Source organism: Mustela putorius, unplaced genomic scaffold, assembly GCF_011764305.1.
Source record: "Mustela putorius furo isolate JIRA1106 unplaced genomic scaffold, ASM1176430v1.1 tig00003853_pilon_pilon_pilon, whole genome shotgun sequence".
NCBI classification, from domain to species: domain Eukaryota; kingdom Metazoa; phylum Chordata; class Mammalia; order Carnivora; family Mustelidae; genus Mustela; species Mustela putorius.
In genome coordinates, this window is record NW_025422005.1 from 71461819 (window position 1) to 71486189 (window position 24371).

General features: G+C 38.4%; 1 protein-coding gene and 1 long non-coding RNA gene across 2 annotated transcripts in view; one reads left to right on the forward strand and one right to left on the reverse strand.

Moving 5' to 3' along the window:
* DDAH1 (dimethylarginine dimethylaminohydrolase 1) overlaps nucleotides 1-24371 on the reverse strand; it is a 134159-nt gene that overhangs the window by 107381 nt on the left and 2407 nt on the right. The gene's annotated exons all lie outside the window — the stretch shown is intronic.
* On the forward strand, nucleotides 44-22527 carry LOC106005801. Its single transcript, XR_001179447.2, has 3 exons — nucleotides 44-180; nucleotides 14161-14408; nucleotides 21113-22527. It is a non-coding gene; the product is annotated as an uncharacterized LOC106005801 (long non-coding RNA).

Below are 24371 nucleotides of genomic sequence, written 5' to 3' on the forward strand. Positions count from 1 at the left end.
TGTGTCCTCTATATTCTCATCATTGTGCCAGAACCACGGAAACTGTAGAAGGTGCAGGCTTTCACCCTGGGAAGCCAACAATCTAAACATCCCAGACTGGAGTGGCCAGTTTTGAACAAGTGACTTCAGCTTCCCAAGTGTCAGACGCATTTACGACCTCCAAGTCTTTCTGCCAAAGAGGTACAGTGCTGTGGAAAAGGCTTTTACCACAATCTTTGGCTGCTACAGAGATTTCTTCATATTATACATGTCATGAATATGTAGCAATCAGTACATTATATAGTATGCTCTTATTTTAACATATCTAATATTAATATATAATTTCTGAAACTACCTGCTCTATAAAACAAATTTTAATTACCTAATTACTACACATGAAAAGGTGCTTTCTATGTAAAATTTAGAAGCAATTCAACATACAGTTCAATTAATATTCACTGAGTGACTACTAGGACCTAGTATAAGCTGGTGAAAATGATTAAACTGAGATTTAAATCTAGTGGAGTCATGTAGCAGCCGATAAAAATAAAAAGGTAATTATTTGTTAATGAAGTTTGATAATTAATTTTTCTATTTTAAGTAATATTAACTTTTAAACAATCATTGAAAAGCAAATTCTAGTATTAATGCATAATATTAATAAGACTACAGCATTTTAAATGCATGTGTCCTAAAATGGTTCAGAGAGCAGCCTTTGATATGATGTCTCAGAAGTACATAGAGATTATACTTTTCTGAAAAAAGAATTCAGTTTTGATTAAAGAGCTAGATAATTATCCAGGTTGAAACAAAACAAAAGTTTCATGGGCTTTAAAATTTAGTTTCACATAAATTTTGCCTAACTTATTAAGATTTTTCCTTTTCATTACTTTTGACAGTATTGTATATTGACATCTGATACTTATGAAAAGAAACACAAATATTGTGGATTCAAGATATTTAAATATCTAATACTTTTTTCCTAATCAAGAGTATGCTTTTTTTTTTAAAAGGCGAAGGGGTTTTTTTTTGTTTGTTTTGTGTTGTTTTTTTTTTTTTTAAATCCTTGAAAATCTGCAATTTTCTTTAGGTCCAAACAACTCCATCATCTTTGGCTATTAGCCTCTTTTTTCTCCAACTTTCCCATATTCCTCTAAAACTGGTGTGCAATACCGAAACTGAACTGTGAGCTTATAAAGGGGTTCAACCAGTGGTGAGCAGCAATGCACGATCACTATACAGTTCTATGAATTGTCTTCTGGAACTTGGAAGTTTGTTTTTCATCTCTGGCCTTACCCAGTAATACTCTCAATAACTCTTGTCTTTGAAGGGGCTGAAGAATGTTATGTAAAACTATTCAAGCTTCAACTTTTCATAGGTCAGAAATACCCCAGGGCTTTGGTTTTTACTGTAACTTCCTTAGATAAAAACCAGTTTCCTTTTTCCAATCCGGGAAGTGGATGTCTGTAATACAACATAAATTACACAGTTTCTGATTTTACTGTCTAGACACCATCAACCCTGTTAACACTACCTTCTCTGTCGAAAGTCTGGGCAAGGCCCAAAAAAAACTGATGTCCAACTAAGCTCGGAAATATATTCCTTCCAACTAAAGCTGGCAGGACTCTGGTGAGCACATTTGAAGCCAACAAAAAAGCAGGGTTGGAAAATTAAGAATGGTTTAAAGAAAAAAAAATGGCAAGAACAAAACCCCTTCACAAATTAACAAGGCTCAATGGCATCAAGTACTTGAAGGGTTTCCATCTCCACCTCAACTTCTAAATAAAGCAGAGTATCAGCTTTGCAGATAAATGCAGATGTTTTTATAGTCTTCCTATTCTTAATAGAGGTTCTGCTATCTGACAGATGAGAGAATTAAAGTACATGCTCAAGAGGACAGCTACACTCACATAAATTTTTATAGCTCTCTTCTCTGAGCTCAAAAGTTATCCTACAGTATACACATGAATATGAGAATTTGGAAAGAGAAGGCAAGAAAGCAGTTGCTTGTTCAGGGATAGAGATTTACAGAACTGTATGAGGACTGAAGATTCATTACTCTTCTTGGATCACCCAACTGCTTTCCTCTGAACCAGCTGAGGAAATGCTATATTATCCTAATAATAATAGGAGTAAAAACAGTAATGACAGCTATCATCCACTGAGCGATTACTATATGTTAGGCACTGTACCAGATGTTTCATATGTACTATCCTCACAACAACACAGCTTTCAACTCTATGACATGTTCACTACAGAGCAGAAAGGAGATGGTCTGTCTTGAATCAAACATCTAAGGGGGATTATTTTACAAAATTTCAGAAGGTTGATTTTGATGATGTGTTTCTTTTTTTTCTTTTCTTTTTTTTAAAGATTTATTTATTTATTTGACAGAGAGAGATCACAAGTAGGCAGAGAAGCAGACAGAGAGAGAGGAGGAAGCAGGCTCCCTGCTGAGCAGAGAGCCCAATGTGGGGCTCGATCCCAGGACCCTGGGATCATGACCCGAGCCTAAAGCAGAGGCTTTAACCCACTGAGCCACCCAGGCGCCCCATGATGATGTGTTTCTATATAGCACTTCAACAATAAAAAGACATTTTACATTTAAAAAAAAATTTCATCTTCACCAAAGTTTTAAGCAGCAGGAATCATTATTATCCCTATTTTACATATGAGAAAACCAAAGCTCAGGAAGACTGTGACCAAAGCCACACATTCATAAAGAACAAGTCAAGGGCTTGAACACAGATGCCTTGATTCCAACTCCTGTGTTCCTCCCACTAAACCCACACTGCCACCTATTACATGGCTCCACAGAATGGGCTCCAAAAATATTGCTTATACTAAGCTGTACAGAACACTGTCTAATCAACACAATGAACATTCACTGAGCACCTACTGTGTACCACCTACTGTGCTCAGGGCTGGAGACTCACAGGTGAAAAAAAGAGAAAGTGGTGATGCAGGAAAGGAGTTTATAGATCAGTGAGGGACAGCATCATGAAAATAGTTAACTACAAAAGAGCGTATGTGCTAGCCAAAGTACAGACACCACAGAGTTTGTGAACGCTTCAAGGAAGAAGGAAGATGGGACACCTGTGGGGCTCAGTTGGTTAAGCATCTTTTTGCCCTTAGCTCAGGTCAGGCTCCCTGTTCAGTGGGGAGTCTGCTTCTCCTCCCTCGGCCCCTCCTCGTGATCATGCTTTCTCTCAAATAAATAAATAAATAATCTTTAAAAAAAAAAAAGGTAAAAGATTACTGATTTGTGCAATGTAAGTGCTGTACCCAAAGCCAGATATTTAGGAAGCTTGATATATGTGGCTTTGCAGGCCAAACCATAGGACATCAAATTAGGAGAGATGATTAATGTTAGAAGCAAGTAAGATGCACAAAAGAAAAAAGAGAGTTCTCCTCTTTCCTAAAGGGTGTGTGCTCAGTGAAAAGATGAGGGTTGCTGGGGGGAGGGGGGTTGGGAGAAGGGGGGTGGGATTATGGACATTGGGGAGGGTATATGCTATGGTGAGTGCTGTGAAGTGTATAAACCTGGCGATTCACAGACCTGTACCCCTGGGGATAAAAATACATTATATGTTTATAAAAAATAAAAAATAATAAATAAAAAGATTTTATTTAAAAAAGAAAAAGAAAGAAAAGATCAGGTGACATTTTAAAACCAAACAAATCATTCCAAACAGTTAAATGTCATCTGCAACTCTGACCATTTGTTGCAATGGCAAACCAAAATATTACAGCCCAGCAGAGATGTCTGGAATGTCCAGATGCTTGTTGTCTGGTGCATCTCTAATTGGGGCTGGTTAGAGGTTGAGACACCCATGCTGAGTTCTATTGCCCGAGACTTCTCATGAACTTTCCTACTGAAGTGTTTTCAGGTTTTTTTTTTTTAAGGTTTATTTATTTGAGAGAGAGAATGTATGAGAGAAAGAATGTATGAGAGTGGGGGGAGGGGCAAAGGAGAGGGAGTAATAGACCCCCCACTGAGCAGGGAGCCCAAAGCAGCGCTTGATGCCAGGACCCCAGGAGCATAACCTGAGCTAGACACGTAATGGACTGAACCACCCAGGCGCCCTGAAATGCTTCCAGAAAGAAGGAAAGCCTGAAAACCGGCCTTGCTCAGTGGTTCATCTCCATTTCAAGTCCTCCTTTTGTTGTATCCTTTGGCAATCTCACATCAAAGACATGAAGGTGGAATTCCCACCTGTTGAGGCCCCATCTCCCCCTCTACATCTCCTTCAAACCTCGCAACACCACCACTGATTATCTGATTTATGATTTAGCATCATGGAGATGGATTAAGTTTCCTGGTGCAAAGTGAAGGTCTCATTTCTAGCCATTTCTTCTCCCTTTTTCTTCCTCCTTCTCGCTTCCCATTTGCTCTTTTCCTTCTCATTCACCACCCTCTTTGCAGCAATAGCTTTTTATGTCTGCGTTTTCACCTGGAGGCAAGAGAAAAGGGTTATAGGATAGGCCATCTTTTATCAGGAGAGAAAAGGAGGCCATCATCACTGAATTTCAAAACTCAAAGGGAAAAAAGACCAGACTGTGGTCTCCTCACCAGAGCTCCCCCGCCCCCACCACAGTTCAGTGTTCAGATTCACTTATAACAGGAGGTAACTAGTCATATGTGAGACACCAACCACTGCCTGTCTGTTTATATTCTGGAATCTGTCCTGTTCACAGAATCTGCCGCTCTAAGCAAACCTACGATGATCTTTCTGAAACACAGCTGAATGAACTGATACTGGGGGCCTGACACAAATCTAGCCTATTCACAGGCTGGCCAACTCCCTATGACTTGGTTGCCTGGCTCAAAAACTTAGTATGGGCCCATGAGACTCCCCATTTGGGAGTTGGAAACAGAGAAAATGCAAGTCTGAGTCACATTGATATGGTAAGTTAGGGAGATACGAGGTAAATTCTGGACCACAAGGAAACTGAAGTTATTTAGAAACAGAGTAAGAGAAAGCAGATCCACAGAGAAAAAGGAGTATGAGGAAAAAAGAGATTCCATGCTCCAAATGATTTTCTGGTTTCCGTTTGAATATATTCTTACAATTTCCTTCTTTTTCTTGCAGCAGACATGGATAGGTCTTGCTGTTTTGCCACAATCTACAATAATCTGACTAGAATGCAAAATCATTGACCTAGTAATATGATTGCTAGTCTTAGCCTGGAGGTAGATCTGATAGCTCCCTATCTAGTTCCAAAACTTGCCAAAAATTCAAATTCAGTTACCAGGAATTGTAGGCTTAGTCAGTCTGAGTTATGCAAAATGTCAACCAGAAGTTACACTGGCCCTTGCTGTCTGAATTTTGACAGGCTAATCCTCAATGGAAACATTGGAAAGATTTCTCTTCTGCAAAACTATTTTCTTCCTTCACAGTCAATCATCAAAACAAGTCAGCTCTGACCCTGTATTTATCACTTTCTCTAACCAAGGAAGTCATGGAGACCTTGTGCTGTGCTGTGTTCAGCAGTAAATATCAACCAATTATGACTGAGAGCCAGAATCTTCATCATCCTTTCTTGTGAGAACATCAAGATCTGTTAGTTTGAAGTTGTTACCCTGGATCATCAATCAGAGTTCATGTTTTTAGCATTGCTAATCTTGCTTTTTAATTCTCTTCATCACCTCTTTTCTAAAAGATAAAGAATGTCAGGAATTATTAAGAATGAGGCATTCTGAGGATCTGGTTTATTTCAGAGTTCTACAAAGGATTCACTTCCTCCTCACACCACCCGCCTTTGTTTACAAGTGAATATCTGTTGCTCTCCTCAGAGCCAATATTCACATGAAAAACATCTACATAAATGAGTGGTGTCATAATCTGAAAAAATGTGCTGTGCATCAACAGTGGCTCTAAGTTCCCACTATGGTTCAGGACACTCCAGTGACTCAAATGACCTTTCTGCTAAAGGATCTGCATCACTTCCTTTGTTCTAGTTTTGCACTATATGGAATTACAATAATGTGAATAATTTTTCTTCCACAGAAAACAACAAAAAACACAGGAAATCTACAAAAACAGTTTGGACAATGGAGATAATCACACTTTAATCTGCTTAAATACATTAAGATCACTTTTCTACCAGCAAATACCATTTTACTAAATCATGCTAAAGTCAGTTTAGTCAGGGCTCCAAGAACAGATTGATTTATTGAACTGAGTCAGAAAAGTAGCATTTAATTGATAGTTAATTATTACAGGAGGTAGGAAGGGAGAAGGAAAATTAAGGATATGCTCAAGTCAAGTCACTTTATTCCACACTTTCCAATAGGTTGAACCTAACAGATACTTTAAAACATAAGAAGATGTGTTGGATTTGAGGTCTAGTCAGCAGAATTGTCCACCAGAGAATTGTCAACCAGGGATGGTTCTAACTGTGGGCAGAAGGAAGAAGAGTCAGAATTGGCAGTGATGTTAGCAACTCCAGAAAAAGGGAACCGGCTGATAGGTCCACCCCAGCATACGGCAGGCTAGTGTTTGGCCTGACATTTACCAGGCAAATATATGAGAAGGCTGGCACAACATGGGACCAGACGGTTTGGCCGTAAACTTAAGGAAGTCTCCCGTTCAGGACACTAGAGGTCAGTCTTGAGGTCTTTCACTGGAGATCCAGACAGGTAATCAGCAAGATAAAGATACAAATGCAGTCAATGGAACCAGGGTACAACTTGAGTATCTGAAACGTTACCAAGGGTCGTGTCAGAACAAGGCCAACAAGAGAAATGATGAAGCTGACCTACTACTACTGATTATTGACTATTGACTAAATTCTAAACTCCTCTGCTAATAGACGGACTGCCCCAAGAGCTGGGAACAGGATAAAGGCAGCTGATGAGAAGGATGGGTTTAAAGTGCTAGCATATAGTAAATGCATGATAAACAATATTATGCTCTTGTTTGTTGTAGGGGATAGAATTAGCCAGAAGAAGGTAGGCTGCCCTATAAGGGGGTCTATAAACCTGAAAGGTAGATCCAGGCACACTGAGACAGGTAGGTAGAAATCCAAACAGGTAGACAGAATGAATATCCAGAAAATGTGGTAGCAGAAACAAGGGGGAGGTGAGGTTGAGGGTTTAGGAAAGAGGTGTGGTGGTGGTGGAGAGATGAACATTGCGGGGTCCAGAAGTCAGAGCAGACCAGAGATAAGTCCCCATGGGGCTAGAGTACAGGGGCTGGACTCCAGTCCTCTATAGAAGGGAAAAAGAATATTCATAAGAAAATCAGAGCTGTCCAAAGAGGATCAACAGTGTGAGAAAAGTATTCATTTTCTTGAATATGGTCCCAAGAACAAAACTAAAGAGAGAAGAAGGGTAAGGAGCCAATGGCTTATCCAAGCCATCACAGAAGTTAAGTGTCTTAGTTATAAGGTTAAGGGATGCTGGAACCTAAAGCCAGACCTGTCATCCTACCTTCCCTCCTCTAAGGTACAAGGACAGTAAGATACAGACATGCTTCTAGGTCTATCAGGGCTCCCTCAGCCAAAACTCAGGGGTACAAGAATTAGACAAGTTTGCAGCTCGCTTGTGTTACGGCTTGTATTATCGTTTATACTGTTGGCCGGGGGTCTATGTTACCAAATGAGACACACACAGAGTTAGGGTAACATCTATGTCAAAAATAGTGACAATCTACTTCTTTCATGTATTACTCACATAATTTTTCCTTTGATTTGGCTCCGGGAAGGCTGAGCAACAGTTAGTGTGGGTGTATGGATGGAATTAACCCTTGTCTTTTACTCAGAGAGCCAGGGGAGTTTCCTTCCTTGAGTTGGAACCATCCCAGGATTCCTGTTCGGACTCTTACTCAGCATGTCCTTCTGTGTTTATAAGTTAAGGTCAAGGTTCTCCATGGGTTGCTTAACTATTTGGCAAGGAACCCTGCCAACAATACCAAGCCCAAACTAAATGCACGGCTGAAGATGCTGGCCAGCATATCTATGATTCTCCTTGTATGGAAGGTTTTTGGGCTGGCCTCATGGACGAGGGGTAGAGAGATGGGTAGCTGCTGAGCTGAAACCATGTTTTCAAAAAGAGAAGCCTTTGTCTCTCATTCTTCTCAGTTTCCTCATTAATGGATTGGACAGCTGCCCTTTGGGGGCATCAAGCCTGTGAATTTGGTGTTTGCACTGATAGCGTCTTGCTAACCCAAATTCTCTAATGGATGGCATGGCTTTTTGTGCCTTTTCTGTGGTTCCATGGCTGAATGCCTAGGTCTTGGCTAGACCTTGGCTAAACCTAGGTCTTGGCCTAGACCAGGCTGTCCATCTCAGTTCTACTTAGTAACTACTTAACCTTAAACAAGTGGTGTAACCTCTCCTCGGTTTCTCCGTTTGTAAAATGAGGGGGACTATATGGCTGGGATGAAGTAGGGTAAACAAAACAGCAAACACAGTACCAAATAAGTGGTAGTCACATGTGCTCTTGAAGCCTACCTAGCTCCCAAAGTCTTTTATAGGGTGCATATTCTGATATAATTAGTCTCCTGGCTCTAACTAGAGGGCTCTCCCCAGAAGTCCCATAAAATAGCTAATCTTTTAACATGCAGCAAAAAGTTAGCCACACTCAGTGCCACTGCTGTAGATCCTACTTTCATAGGTCTGACAGCCAACTGAGCTAGGCCACAGTACTCTAAGAGCTGGTTCTAAGACTTCTACAGAGGTGGTGGAACTGGGGACCCATCTCTAGGTATTGTGATGTTATGAGAGGGAAGGTTGTGGATCAAGTCCTATAGGTGCTGAGTTTACAGTTCACAGGTATCCACTTTATAATACCCACAACCCTGATCTTATAGTGTACCTTCATATTCTTTCTTTCTTTTTTTTTTTTTTTTTTTTTTTTTTTCATTTAAACCTCAACACAACAGAGGCTGACCTAGAACAACATTATCCTTAGTTTATAGACGGGAATCCTGAAGTCCACAGCAATCATCTGCCAGCCCTGAGCTACAATGCTTATAAGTAAAGATTTTAAGCCTTCCTAGTCCAGGTCCCCCTTAATGCCAACCTACCTCTTTAATGCCTGTGGGGGTATCTCTGGTAATATCATATTAGACCAGTTATTTATCATTTGATCAATGAACATTTACTGCCTACTGTTTAATAAGATGTCTACCTAAGAACTGATACTCAGGGTCTTTTCCAGCAAAGGTCTCTTATTTTTAAAACCTTATGAATAATTTTCTTCCTTTGCAGCCCTTACTATTTTTAAATATGCATATATTTGTAATTGTTTATTTTATGTTTGTCTCCCTAGTTAGACTCCCCCATTCGGCTTCATTGGGACAGCCATCATACTTGTTTATCAGTTTTACATACAGCAGGCACTCAATAATAATTACATGAATAGAAGTCACATTTTCTTTTCTTACAGAATGACAAAACTGTACCCAAAATTTATTTCCCCAACTTCACCTTGCTAGTAAGTAGTAGATCTGCATCTTTAGAGTTGACTGAAGCCTTAAAAGCAACCTCTATTCTCAAAGGATTGTCAAGGCTTAGTGGTCACAGTACAAGTGACAATGGTCAGATCTCATCAGTTAGAGACATCTTCAAGAAAAGCCCATTATCCTAGTTCATAAATAATAATGTTGCTATTACCATTATGTACAATCCTTCATTGGCCATAACAATGTTACGTACGGTGTCATCATATTTGTATAAGTCATCACAGTACTCAGAATACTGATCTTCAACATCCTTGGGAATCAGGAAGAAAGATATTTTACTGGAAATTAAGACTTGTGAGTTGTCCACTATTATATAACTGACAAGTGAAACTAAGACTCAATTCCAAGTATAATTTTACCTTGCAATGTAAGAATTTTTAAAGTTCTTAAAGAAAAAAGAAGGCTCAAATAAGTAAAATTAGAAATGGGAGAGAAGAAGCAATAATTGATACAATAGAAATATAAAAAATTATAAGACTATTTTAAAAAATTATATGCCATCAAATTAGACAACCTAGCAGAGATTCATAAATCTATAGAAATGTCCAATCTTCTAAAACTGGGTTAGAAATAGAAAGTGTGAACATATCAATTAGTAGTAACAAAATTAAATTTGTAATTAAAAAAAACTCCCAAGAAACAGAAGTCCAGGACCAGAAGGATTCACAAACATCTAAAGAAGAGTTAATACCAATTTTCCTCTATTCCAAAAAAATGGAACAGGAAAGAAAGCTTCTAAATACATTCAATGAGGCCAGCATTATCCTGATACCAAAACCAGATAAAGATTCTACACAAAAAGAAAACTACAGGCCAATATTCCTGAAGAACGTGGATGTAAGACCCTCAAGAAAATATTAAGAAATCACACTCAGCAATACATTAAAAATATCATTTGCCATGACCATGTGGGTGTTATTCCAGGGATGCCAAGAAGGTTGAATATTTGCAAGTCAATCAACATAGTACATCAACAAAATGAGGAATAATAATCACATGATCATCTCAAGAGATGCAGATAAAGCATCTGACAAAATTCAACGTCAATTCATTATAAAAGCTCTCAAAAAAGTGGTGGATTTAGAGGAAACATAGTCCAACATAATTAAGGCCATACATGAAAAACCCACAGATAACATCATGCTCAATGGTGGAAAAACTGAGAGCTTTTCCTCGAAGATCAGGAACAAGATAAAGATGTCCACTCTCACCACCTTTATTCAACACAGTAATGGAAGTTCTAGCCTCAGCAATCACATTTTCTTTTCTTACAGAATGACAAAGAAACAAATGAAAAAGAAACAAAAAACATCCAAATTGATAAGGAAGAGTTTAAATTGTCACTATTTACAACTGATGTGATAATATACATAGAAAACCCTAAAGACTCCATGAAAAAACTATTCAAATTAATACGTGAATTGAGTAAAGTTGCAGGAGACAAAATTAATGCACAGAAATTGGTTATATTTCTATATACTAATAACCAAGTAGCAGAAAGACAAATTAAGACAATTCCATTTATAATGGTAACAAAAAGAATAAAATATCTAGGAATAAATTTAACCAATGAGGTTAAAACACTATAAAACACTGATGAAGAGCATTGCAGATGACACAAACAAATGGAAAGATATTTCATGCACATGGACCAGAAAAATTAATACTGTTAAAATGGTCATGCTATCCAAAGCAGTCTACTGACTCAGTGAAATCCCTCTCAAAACACTAATGGCATTTTTCACAGAACTAGAATAATCCTAAAATTTTCATGGACCACAAAGTTGCCAAATAGCCAAGGCAAACTTGAGAAAGATGAACAAAGTTGCAGGTATCACAATCCCAGATTTTAAGATCTAATACAAAGCTGTAGTATTCAAAACAGTATGGTATTGGCACAAAAATAGACATATAGACAATGGAACAGAAAACAGAGCCCAGAATTAAGCCTATGATTGTATGGTCAATTAATCTATGAAAAAAAGAGAAAAGAAAATTCAATGGTGAAAAGACAGTCTCTTCAAAAAGTGGTGCTGGGAAAAGTGCGCAGCTACATAAAAAAACAATAAATAAAACTGGACCACTTTCTTACATCATACACAAAAAAAACTCAACATGAATTAAAGATCTAAATGCAAGACCTGAGACCATAAAAACTCCTAGAAGAAAACATAGGCAATAATTTCTTCAACATAAGCCTTAACAATATTTTTATAGCTATACAGCAAAGGAAACCATCAACAACAACAAAAAAGGAACCTACTGAATGGGAAAAGATATTTGCAAATTATATATCTGATTAGGGATTAATATCCAAAATATAAAGAACTTACACAAATCAACACCATAAAAATAAATTATCTGATTAAAAAAATGTGCAGAGGACCTGAGCAGACATTATCCCAAAGAAGGCATACAGATGGCCAACAGATACATGAAAAGATGCTCAACATCACTAATCAGGGAAATGCATATCAAAACCACAATGAGGTATTTCCTTATGCTTGTCAGAATAGTAGCCAAAAAAGTACCAAAAAATAACAATTATTGACAGGGATGTGGAGAAAAAGGAACCCTTGTTGCATAGTTGGTAGGAACGTAAATTGGTGCAGGCACTGTAAAAAGTAGTATGGAGGTTCTCAAAAAATTAAAAATAGAATTACCATACAATCTAGTAAGTCCACTACTGCCTATTTACCCAAAGAGAATGAAAATGCTAATTCAAAAAGATGTACGCCCTCTTATGTTTATGGCAGGTTTACAACAGCCAAGACATAGAAGCAATCCAAGTGCCTTCAACAGATAGATAAAAAAAGATGTATGGTGTGTACATATATATGTACATACATATATATGCATAGATATATGTACACACACATATATAATGGAATATTATTCTGCCATAAAAAGAAGGAGATCTTGCCATTTATGAGACCGTAGATGGTCCCAGAGGGTATTATGTTAAGTGAAATAAGTCAGACAAAGACAAATACATTATTTCGCTTATATGTAGCATCTAAAAAACCAAACCAAACCAAAACAAAACAAACAAAAAAACCCTCAAAGCAGATAGGGACCATAAATGCAGAGAACAAACTGATGGTTTCCAGAAAGGGGAGAGTGCAGAGAGATGGCAAAATGGGCAAAAGGGAGTGGGAGATACAGGCTTCCACTTAAGGAGTGCCAGGGATAATTGTGTCTTATGCACAGTGACTGCAAAGGGATTCTCTTGACTATATTCTATTCTATTTGAATAGAATTCTATTGGAATATAGTCAAGAGAATCACAACACTATATGGTGAGAGATGGGTGCTATACTGGTAGTGAGCATTGCATAACATATAGATTAGTTGAATCACTATGTTATACACGGGACACTAATGTAACATTGTGTACAACTATACTAAAATACAAATAATAACAATTTTGTAACCATGTTATAGCGTGACTACACGTACTGTGGTGAGCACTGTATAATGCATAGAATTTGTTGATTGATTATGTTGTATTACCTAAAATTAATATAATATTGTATGTTAACTATACTTCAATAAAAATGGTAATAATAAATAAAAAGATGAATAAAACAAAAAATTTAAAGTTCTTAAAGTAAACATACTAAACGTATAAGCATATTAAAAATACGAATTAAAATCTAAATACTCATAAATGACTGGCTCAAGATCAAATGGTAAATTTAAAGGCAGAGATTCTCTAAGTACTCATTTGCTTAGAAGATCAGAGGATGAAAAACAATTACAGAAAGAACAGCATCTTTTGATTCAGTTGAGGATGTCTTGCTCCTAACAAAATGACGTGGAGCGAAAGCCAGGGTCCCCACGGGACTTGCTTGTATAGCAGCACACACAGGTGCTGGGGGACTGGCCCAGGTGCCCATTGAGGATCAAGCAGAGGTTCTAATGGTCTTCCCAGCCTCCTGGCATGTTTCGGTAGAGCCAGCAGAAGGGCACAAAAATACAAGAGCCAGCGATCCCAATTCCTAAGCAAAGTCTTAACATCTGGAAAGGCTACAGGCAGCATGCCGGAAGCTGAAGAGATGGAGCTCTTTAGCTTCTGGGGTAAGAAGTAGGAAGAGAAAAAACAGTCTCAACCTTATGGGCTGGAATGACTGCTCTCTAGAAATACAACAAACAGGTAACAACAGAAAAGGAGGGATTGAGCACTGAAGGAAGAGCTACTTTGTGCAAAGTACAACTCAGCACTTTAACATGTTAATGAATCTAGGCACATAACAAACTTACAGATGCTCAAAACCACCCCCATTGTTACAGATGTTGAAACTGAAGTTCCCCTTGCTCAACAAGCTACTTGTTACTCAGCTAATAAGCCGGGGAACCATAATTTGCATTCCTAGCTGTCCTTTTCCGCTCTTGAAGGCAATGGAAAGGAAGAGAAAGCACAGCTCAAGGAATGTCCCAGGAATCGGTCTGCCTCCTGAGGTAGTTTAAAAGCGTGTCTCTGCGGGTACCAGACTTGGTGTGAGAGGTGTGCATCCTGGGAACAACAATGCTCGAGCACCTGAGATGACCCAGCACCTCAAGTGATGATGGATTTAGGGAGTGGGGCAAGCTGAAGATGCACGTGGGCAGATTAGTGGGGAGCAGGGGAAAGGAGAGTCAGTGGGAAAGAGGCTGGGGTCAACAAAACATAAAAACGTACCGGGCTCTAATGTGGCCCTTTTCATAACAGGTATGCCGTCAGAGTACCTGCTATCCTGCCCTATCACAACACATCATCATAATTTGATTTACGAATGAAGATGTCATGTCTAAGTGTATGGAAACACTCTAAACCATTTTTGTGATGGAGTCCTTGATATCTGAAAATACCTACTTCTGAAAAGAACCTCAAACTGCCACCTATGGTATGTTTCTTCTCTGCCTTTCCATCTCCTGCATTTTGCTGCATTGAGACAAGTGGTTCCACCTTCCTACCAGGTAATAAAATGAGACAAACTGCCTATTTGCTCAATGAAAATCAGTGGCTCTGACACATGTCAAAATTCTATTGTTGGGGCACCTGGGTGGCTCAGTGGGTTAAAGCCTCTGCCTTCGGCTCAGGTCATGATCTCAGGGTCCTGGGATCGAGCCCCACATTGGGCTTTCTGCTCAACAGTGAGCCTGCTTCCCCCTCTCACTCTCTGCCTGCCTCTCTGCCTACTTGTGATTTCTCTGTCAAATAAATAAATAAAATCTTTTTTAAAAAATTCTATTGTTGCTACAAACAGAAAGAGTATCAATAAAAGCTAATGTTAGTACTTGGTTAAGTTTTATCTTGGTTTCCTAGGTAAGCAGATTTCAATAGCAATGACCTCCAGCCAGAAATACACCTTATGTCACAATCCACAACACACAAGGGAACTGTATGTACGTGTATAAAGGAAACAATACTTGGTTGTCTTATGGGTCATGCATGTGCTCTGACATTTTCAATTCCAGTTCATTTACACAAGAGTGTGAACAAAAAGTAGAGGGACCCACTAGGTGGACTTTATGATTTACTTCTGAGTTGAAACTTGTAATTTGAAAATCACTATCCAGACCAGAATATGAGGAAAGATTCATGGTGTTATGAGAACTCCTCAACAGAAGGAAAGTAAAGAAGGGTAAGAAAGCTCCAGGGACTGCATACATTCCTTCTCCTCCACTGACAGCTCCAAAAAAAGGGTGAAATCAAGAGGAAGGAAAGGTGATACGAAGTTGATTACAAGCTGAAAGAGCCCAGTGAAAAAGCAGAATTCATTCAAAAAAATATTTCTCCTGGCTAGTGGTCCACCAAAATGATGTAACTCGAGAATCCCTCTAATTAGTTTTGATGATCTTCATTACTACCAAACATTATGCACAAGAAAGGCTTTGTTAGAAAACTGATTTTATCCAAACTTGATGCCGAGTGTATATAAACTGTGTGTGTGTGTTTAAAACAGTCCAAGGGACAGTAGCTGTTGCATTTGTAGAATTTCCAGTCATTAGGCTGACCTCAGGGCAGGCGAGTGTTTCAGGGAGCGTGAATCGAATCATAATTGAACCTCAGCCGTGCTGAGGCCAGTGGGCTATATCTTGTATGTTTTTCTGCACTTACTTTCAAAAAAATCTTCTAGCCCAAATCCCTACTCCTTCTCTCCCTCATGGAGAAGCTCCTCTCTGGGGACTAGTTTAGAAGCAATATTCGTTCTCAGTTTTCTTGCAAACCACTCAGAGGCTTCAGTTATCCAGCTCAGTGCTCACAAAGAAAAATGTTGTCATGGACATGACAAATGCATTACCCATTTTTTTCCTCATGTAGTATAGCTCCGAGATGCACAATTCCAAATGCCTTTCCTACAAACACACAATTTCTCCAGTCATGGCCACACTGTTTGCCTCTATAATTATTCTCTTACCAAAATCTTCAAAGCACTGCTTTAGAGGGAGACAAAAGAGCAGGTGTGAGACAGTACACTCCACTCTTAGTACTAGGATGCTCAGCTGTGCAAAGGGGGGTTACCACTGAAAATCAGATACGGTTTCCCTGTAATCACAGACTAACTTGTTACTAACCAGTCAAATACACTTTGTTAGAATGAACCCCAACCTATATGTTAGTTCAAATGATTCATACTTAGTGTGAGTACTAACAGTAACAAATATTGCTAAAATGGGTTACTTGGGGAAGAAAATTAAATTTCCTTTGAGCATTCGTCTGTAAAGGCTGGATTTACACCTATTTAGTGTTGCAGAGTGTGAAGAAAAAATGGTGAAACCAGTGATTTTCAAGGTCTCTTCTAGGCCTTTAGGCAGTGGTCTGAGAATGGCATGGACATTATAATTATGTTCTAGGACATTCTGTGTTTTGACATATTCTGGGGTTCTTTGAAGAAAAAAAGAAGTGTCCTGAATTTCCATTTCCAAATGCAACGGGACTCCTAACATTGGACACTGAGGCTTCCTGGGATCCTTGCCGATCTCAGCTTCCATCTGGAAGTTGCTGGTAAGAAAATGTAGGCGTCAACACCCCTGGATGCAGTTAGCTCAGTGGTTCAGTTCTTACTGCTACGACATTTTCTACTTGCAAAAAAATGAAAAAGATGCCAGTTCATATGGAAACTATGCTTGCCTGTCTTAATGTAACCTTCCCTCAACTGGTATAGAATGTCACCGAAGGAGAGGTAGAATCAGCTTCTAGCAAATTGTGGAGTTGACAGTCTTTCTCCTCCTCATGTTCCTCCATTAGGCTTCGCTTCCTGCCCCTGATGGACAGGGTTTCCAATTAGCCAGAAGGTCCAATTTCCAACCTAGGCAAATGGAAATCAAGCATGACTTGATACACATAGAGAAACAGTTAGGATTTTGGCCAGGATTCCCAGATCCCAATTGGACAACAGGCATAGTCCTCCAGAATTTTTAAAAAGAGGCTGAGAGGTGCAATCCAATTCAAAGGAGACACAGTGGGTTTTCACATTTTTTTTTTTTTTTGGCAGTGACCTATAGTAAGAAACACATTTTATATAGCTAATTAGTATACATAGAAACACAAATATATACAAATGAAAAAAAGTTTCATGACACCATCTTACCATGTTGCAGTACACTCTGACATTTTCTATTGATTCTGTTACAGTAAAAATAAATGGGCTGGTCATGACCCACTAAATTGATTTCATGACCCTTCTATGGTAGGTGAAGAACAGCAGTTTAAAAACATGCACACACACAACTGTACAAAAAGCCTTGTCTTGAAGCTGTGCTCTATTCATTGCTAAACTATTCACATATTTGGGGTGGCCTGGGAAAGCCTGGAGACTAGGGGAGGCCTAAAGCTTTGGAGATGTTTAGTTTGAGAATAACATAAAAATGAAGAAAGCAGCACCCTTTGTGACGAGGGTCTCTCTGTCTCCCAATACTGTATTTTTTGCAGAAAGGAGAACTGGAAAACCTGGGCCCCGATGAAGGACTAAGAGGGTATAAAGAAAGAAGAATACCAAAAGCAAAAATAAAATGGTTTGAGTACCTCAAAATAAAGCACTAGATTTAAATTTCTCCACATAAAGCTCTGGAATTGGAAAATATGTTTATATCATAGTGGCCTAAAATATGACCCAAAGCCAAACCATAGTTATGTTATTCTTTCTTTGCAAAATGAGGGTTCCCTACGACCCCCAAAAAATGTAATTAAGAGAATAAAGTAGATGTGTTTTTTCCATTATCTTTTAACCATACCAAGAGCATTAAATAAGCTAATTTCAGCTCTTTGAATAATTTCAGACAAAAAAAAAGTCTAAGTTTACCACAAACACATCTCCAAACCTTAAAAATAATTACATCAGTATCTTACTGTTAACAATCTTAAACTGTACATAGCTAACTACAGAAAGGCTACATTTAAATGGGTATCCTTTTTTTTTTCTTATTCAGAAAAATAACTATGAAGTTTTGGAAGACAAAAGTCGAAATTTTGAAAACAAAACCCAAATTTTAGCACCAGGAATGGAAATCAACACATATGCATAGAGGGTTTGTAAGAAAGAACTGCCATGGGCAAGTCAAGACTTTTAGTTCTAACAAAAAACACAACTTACATATTTCACATTCATTCACAGTATATACTCCACATTCATTCACTCTCCATTTCTTCAAGCCATTGATTCACATTTACCACAGAAACATCAACTGGCAGACACTGAAAGTCATGTGATGATAGACAGTACGTGGGTCTAGGTATGTTACACTCTCCCAGTGGCTCTTATCTAAGTTTTCTAAATAAAAAATTACTTAAATATGCTATAAATGGTTGCATGAGCTGAGCTTTTGAAATAGAGTTGGGAAATTCAGCTTTATCTCATAATGGATTATCATAACCAAGGCATGATGTCATAGGATTGGTTAGTTACAGAGGACAAGGATGTGTCAAGTTGAATAAAAGCCAGTATTTTGGGACGTCTGGGTGGCTCAGTGGGTTAAAGCCCCTGCCTTCAGCTCAGGTCATGATCTCAGGGTCCTGGGATCGAGCCCCACATCAGGCTCTCTGCTCAGCAGGGAGCCTGCTTCCCTCTCTCTCTCTGTGTGTCTCTCTGTGCCTGCCTCTCTGCCTACTTGTGATCTCTGTCTGTCAAATAAATAAATAAAAATCTTAAAAAAAAAAAAGCCAGTATTCTTTATTCTCTAAACCCTAATCCCATCTCACAAACCTAAGTTATCATCGTTGCCCATCATTTTTTCCACATCTCCTTATCTTTTTTTTCCCCCTACCCTTTACGTCCTATCCCAACATGACCTGAGGCCCAGAAAGAAAACACAGCATCTCCAAGTTGGAAAGAATATTAGATATTCCTACCACTGCAAAAAATCAAAACCAGTATCCCCCGCTCCTAGAATAGTGTGATACCCCTACCATGTTGCCTTTTGCAGTATATTTTACCTATGAGTACAGATGGATGCTTACTTTAGGCTGCATTTGATTTATATTAGTGTGAGATTCACTAATGTCTACTGCAAAGCTGGAAAGATGTGTGAATAAAAACACATTTTGACAGCAAAGAGGAAATAATTTTCTCTTACTGGCCACTGACGTGGATAATGTTATATATAACTATATACTATGGGATGCCAGGTTTACCCGATACATCCTAATGTGACAAATTTGGGACCAAAGAGGAAAAATTACTCCCCTACCAAATGGCATTCTAGCAACCTCAAGAAATAAGTCTCGGTCTTGGAGTGCACAATTAGGAGTAGGCTGTGATAAGGGGTCAAATCGCTGCAGGCCCCGAACAGGAAGTACAGCTAAGGATGTAGCTCTCTTGGTGAACCTGGAACTAGGGAACAAAATCTCAGAGTTCTGAGAGGGCACAGGCAGGCCTTTTTCAATGCTGTATCCTCCTCAATGTTAATGAAATTACTTTTACTGGACTATCACCCTTATCCTACCTCATAGTGCTCGCTGTCTCTGGAAGGCTGCCTTTCTTCCTTTCCTGGTTACTTCTAGCTCAATATTCTCTTCTTCTGAGAGGTCCTGATGTGGGTCAGACACTCTGCCTGGAGCTTCCATAACATTTAGACAGAACCCTGTTGTGAAACCAGTCCCCTTTGTCTGCAAGCATTTGCCACCAGTTTGCCTCCCTAGTGAACTGTGAGATCCTGAGAGCAGCAGTGTTATCTAATTCAGCTATATCTCCCTAGCACCAAACATTGGGTCTGGCATCTAGTAGACAGTTGCTGAATGAACATATAGCACCTATATGTCTCCCTAGCACCAAACATTGGCATCTAGTAGACAGTTGCTGAATGAACAAACTTATAGGAGTGATACAACTAGTATTCCTTTACCTTCTAAAGTACAGTCATTTTTAATATAATCATGGCACTCATAATTAGTACCATAAGCAAATTAGAAAATTTTAGTACTTCTTAAACAAAACAAGAACAAAGAAATCAAGGCAAAATATCTTTAATAAAGGCAAAGTTCTGTTTAATTAATTAAACATATTCAAATCAAGCAAAATGTTGATGTATTCCTATTCACAATAATGAAAATTTACCCATATAAACTCATCCAGTTGCAAAAGCAGCTTAAAAGTTGTATTCTCTTTAATTTGCTAACATAAACTAAGTCAGGTTTGCCCACATTGATTTGTTGGGCAAAATTAAGCCAACCCTGTAATAACATGTACTTTCATCTTTGTACTCTGCTGAGCTGTTTTCTCTAGTTATACTTGTTTAGATGACCTAAACATTCAGAAACAGGAGTCTAAAGTCTGGTTATTTATTCTCTCCATGTGATGCTACTCCTCCTTTAGCACTCAGCTTCAGGAAGACAATGTACATCATTAAATTGTTTGACAATGATTACATGCACACATTTTTAAATGGGATTTGTTGTTTGAGATTATTCCTGCTTGTCCATTTGGATGAAAAGTACCTGCTTATGAAATGAGCCTGAGGACACTAACAGATTTATTACCTAATATCAGTTTAGGGAAAACAATACAAGCTAACTTCAAAGGTCAGAGGAGCATTTTGATAGAACATGGGGGACTTAGCTTTGGTAAATAAACATTTATTGACTATCTGGGATGAGCAACTCACTGTGCTCTGCATAAGAGATGAATGAAACTTTTCTTTCATTAAAATTTCATTTATTTTACCTTTAATCATGATATCCCTTGAGTAGGGTAATGAACTCTACAATGTGTCCAAGTCTCCAGGTAGAAAATGAGGCTTTCTCAAGTGATTACAGATGTTAATAGCGAATGCCCATGAAATAAACAACAACCAGCACTCATTTTTTAAACATGCATCTCCAAATTCATACTGAGAATCATAAGAGGCCATGAATAATTTATGTATGATTCAAAAGCAATAGAAGGTAAATCTTTGTTCAAAAGTCTTAAGTAGATTTTTCTGTGTTGTGGCTTATATTAATGGATGGACACCTACCATTACTGTAATAAAACCAATTTTGAGGAAATCTGAGCTCAACAAAAATTTAAATACATGCAAAAGCTATTTTCCACCATATCTGAATTATAAGGATCCATCTCTGCCTTCTTAGTCTTATAATGATTCTCTAATGATCCTAGGAATCTCTGCAGAAAGCTCATTTTCAGCTAATAGTATCTAATAGAAGTCACTCCCTACTCATCACTATGTTCTTTATTTTCAAGGCTTTCAAGATCAACTGCATGGGAATAGATTGCATTATTTGTAGATGCACTCCAGTTTCCAAGACACATCAATTTCCAAACAATTTTTGCCAAGGCCAAGTGGAGTCAAAAAGCAACATCCTGAAAGGGAGCAGTTGTTCTAACCAGTTGGAGGTGACGATTTATCAAGAGCCGTTAATCCGTTGCCATGTAAAGAGCCTCCAGCACATTTACTTTTCATCTTGGTGAGAGTAAGAGTAAGTTCTAATTATGGCTTAGGGCAGTTTTCTCACCTGATGTTAAAAAGAAATTTGAGAAAATGTATGCATTTTAAAAAGCAATCATCCAGTCTGGTGGTAAAGAAGATACAATTCCACACAAATTGTGCCTACATAATTCTGGGGTTTCATGTAAATGATCACATTATTATTATTTAACTAAAATGAAAACAATCTACTCTCATTTATGAGAGGAGGGAAGTAAAACTTTTACCTCGTTAATATCAACTGAGATTTGCATATTGCTGGCTGCATAAAAAAGGGATTCAGGTAGTTATTTTGTATTGATTTAATGTTCTGTTATTATTAACCACAACTGGCTACAAGCACATCAAGGAAAAATGAACTTCACATTTTCATGAAGACCTCAGTTCTGTCACTTATTAGCTGTCTGTTTTTGGACAACTTACTTAATTCTGGTTACCTTAGCCTCAGTTTCCTTCTTTTAAATAGAGTTGATAATAGTATCATGTTTTGCAATTCACACACACACACACACGTGGTACATGTTAGCTAGTGATTAGACATAGTCTTGATGTTCACCTTGCTCTGGGATCATCAAGGTTATACTTTTAGCCTAACCAAAGAATAAACCCAGGGCCAAAATATATAGGTCCAAACAGTAAAGTGCCCTAACAAAAGGGGAATTTCTATCTAAATAGGTTTGTTCATGCCTTCCATTTATGCCTCCATGTCCCTACCCAATGTCCAATTCCACTTTTTGGATTTGTTGCCGTGTGCTATGTGCATTGCCTTCTTCCTCAAGAAGCCCCTAAAATTATAAACGGTCCAGGAAAGGATAATTAAGGCCATTATCATCTTGTGAGAGTGAGTTTGTGTGTTTTTACTCCTGGACAGAATATCCCACATACTAATCCTTGGTACCTGGGAAAGGATAAAATGAATCTGAAAGAGGGGCAAACGGGCACAGGATATACTTTACAATTTTGCTTGAGTAACCTTCACCAGTTAATCATTACGTACTAAAAACCTTCTGTAAGGAAAATCAGGAAAATGTTATTCGTAGCTGCCTCTAAGGAAGGGAAGTGGGTAAGTCAAGTACAAGAGCAGGGAAACTTACTTGCACTGCCTATCTATCCTCTTGTACCTTCTGAATTTGGTGCTGCAGAAATGTATAACCCATCCAAAAATTTTAATTTTTTTAAACCCAATCCTTTTACATTCTGTCACTTGTCTTACTTTAGCTCTTAAGTATTTGTTTACAGGATGCTGGCATTTATAAGTTGATTTTTTTTCTTCTAAAATCAAGCTGAATTCGTTTAAAATACAACTGGTTCTCTTTTTTTTAAATTATGTTATGTTAGTCACCATACAGTACATCACTATGACTGGTTCTCAAAGCTAATTTGTCTGTCTTCATGAAGACAGAGTTATGAGACAATTAACATTATTTGCTGACTCTCTACACGCAGTTTTCTTCACTAAAACTTAAGCGTCCTGCAGACAGCACCTGCAGTTTACTAATCTTGGGAGGCTCCACTGTGGCTTTCACAGAAGTGTTACTTTCTTGAGTTCAGTTCTCAGTCCTTCCTTCCAAGGAAGAAAAGTCATTAAATATCACTATGTTTTGACAAAGTAATTTTCCAGAATTATAAAAACAAGCAAAATAACAAGAGACAGAGACAGGTACAAGGAAAGGAAGAGAAAAACAAAACAATTATAAATCACCTGTACTTGTAACGAAACTTCTGGGACTCCACTGAGAATGCCTGCAAAACACCAAATATGTCCTAAGCAAGAAAACCTAAGGTTGATCTAAAGTCATGGACACACGTGTCCAACAAAACATTTGCTGCATAATTCTTGTGTGCAAGGTCCTGGGAATAAAATGTTAAGGAATGCAGATGTGATCCTTGTCCCGAGAGTTCTTATAATAGTGGGGAGATACAGAAAGTTAAAACAGGTCGTTATCATATGGTATGAAAGATACCATAGAAGGAAGTGCAGAGAGTTAGAGTGCTCATAAAAGGAAGACCAACCCTACGCTTGGTTGTTTAGTATCACAGGGGTTGGGACTAGAGCTTTAGAGTGCTACAAATCCGAGTTCAAGTCCTAGTTTCACTGGTTCCACTTTATAACCTTGGCCAAGGTATTTAATCTCTCTAAGCTTCAGTTCCATCAACTTTAAAGTAAGAATAATGATAGTACTGAGCTCAAAGGGTTGATGTGGGCATTCAGTGAAATCCATGTCATAAATCTGACACTATGTTTTGCAAATGGCAAGCACCCAATAGAGATTAGCTGATAATATTAATGATAACAGCAAACTGAGAAATGATGCATGAGTAGTACAGCTAGGTAGAATGGAGAAGAGAGAAAAGAGGAAGAATGTCCTAGACAAAGGAGAAATGTATGCTTAGAAAAGAACAGCGTGGTGAGCTTTAGTAAAAGAACCTGGCTTGAGCCAAAAGGTTGGGAGGCACCTGGGGTAGGGTCAGAGTTGGAACTGAAACTGGAAAGGCAAACAGAGGACAACTCCATGGGTTTATCAAGCTTAATGGAGGGTTCTTCTAGAAGCTTCATCAGAGCAGGGACAGGATCAGATCTGAGTTTTAGAAAGACCAGCTTAGAGACTTGGACTCTACAGCATGGAGAACGGGATGGAGAGTAAGGAGACAGATGGCAAAGGAGATCAGCGGCAATAATCTTAAAATAATGCCTTCGCTGTTGTGGAATTTCAGTTAGGGAGGTAGGTATCACATGAAGAGTATATACAACAGTCCAAAGAGAACCTTGAAGGAATTATTATGAGCTTGTTAATATTAGCTAGTTAGCATTTCATTCATTCATTTATTCACTCAACAACTAAGGCAGTGAACTGGTGAGAGATTTCAAAGAGTATTAGTCTTCCAGAAGACTGCATAGCCCTGCCTTCCGGAAGTACCCCATCCAACACAACTGCCCGTGCTCTCTCTGGCTACAAGACCTGTTACTCTGCTGATTCAGATCAAATGCAACGGTAAAGGCATTTTTGGGAGACA